We start from the raw sequence: 1,000 nt of genomic DNA on the forward strand, positions 1-1,000 counted from the left end.
ACTCACTCAAGGACCCTTGTTGGATAGGAAACACACAGGGCCACTTTTAAAACTGGAGCCGTGTCATTTGGCTTCTCTCACAGGTGACCCAGTTGGAAGCATGTGTTGAGTTTAAGTTTAAGCCGTGTGTGTGTGCGTGAGCTCCTCTGGGAGTCTCTCACATCCGAGTCTGTTAGCGTGAGTCTGGTGTAAACTTAGGAGTAGATCCCAAACACCTCCACAGCGGAGACGGCGTGAAAGGGACAAGGAAGCAGCATGACATGGGTGGGTGGTGAGGAATAAAGGTTGATGTACACACACACACACAGAGGCAGGTTCTGTCTCTGTTATCAGCTCTGAAAACTTCTCTCACATCCAACCCTTCCCTCGCCGCCGCCCCTCCATCCTGTCTGCGAATGTGTCGGTCTCACCGTGCGGGGCCACCGAAGGAAATGAAGTGAGATGGAAAGCAACAGAGCATGCGGCGTGTCACCAAGGAGGGTCTGTTTGATCGATGAAGCGGAGAGAGAGAGAGAGAGTGTACAGAGCGGAATGAGGAAAAAGAGTGGAGCGAACATTTTGAGAGGGGAGGGGGGTAGTCTGGGACACTGCTCACACATTTGTCTGCTAGAGCTAAATATAAATGTATGAAGGAGCTGCAGAGAGGTCATCCAGAGGCACAGATGGAGTCTTTTTTTTGCCCAGCTTCATGCCCCAACACCTCTCCTCTGTTGCTTTATTTTCCCTGCCAGGATTTCTTTTTGTTTTAAGGCTGATTGTTGTAGGTAGTAAGCTGGAGGTGAGATCTTTTCTGTCTTTCATCAGTTCTCTCTTATGAGATAAGCACCAAAGCCCTTTAGCCCACCTACCCCTCCTCCTCCTTTCACCAGTCTTTTTTTTTGCTCTTTTTCTCCCACTCACTTTCTATTCCACTCCCACTTGCTTTCCTGCCTGCCTGCTTCTTTCTCTCTACCTCTCTCTCTGCTCAGGGGGAGGTGAGTAATCTTTTTTTTTTTTTTTT

General features: G+C 48.9%; 1 protein-coding gene across 6 annotated transcripts in view; it reads left to right on the plus strand.

The window, feature by feature from the left end:
- Positions 1-1,000, plus strand: part of ncor2 (nuclear receptor corepressor 2) — a gene marked incomplete at both ends in the record, with an annotated part of 104,538 nt that overhangs the window by 47,521 nt on the left and 56,017 nt on the right.

This window comes from Morone saxatilis, unplaced genomic scaffold (assembly GCF_004916995.1).
Source record: "Morone saxatilis isolate NCDOM2014 unplaced genomic scaffold, NCSU_SB_2.0 Contig16, whole genome shotgun sequence".
Taxonomy (NCBI): domain Eukaryota; kingdom Metazoa; phylum Chordata; class Actinopteri; family Moronidae; genus Morone; species Morone saxatilis.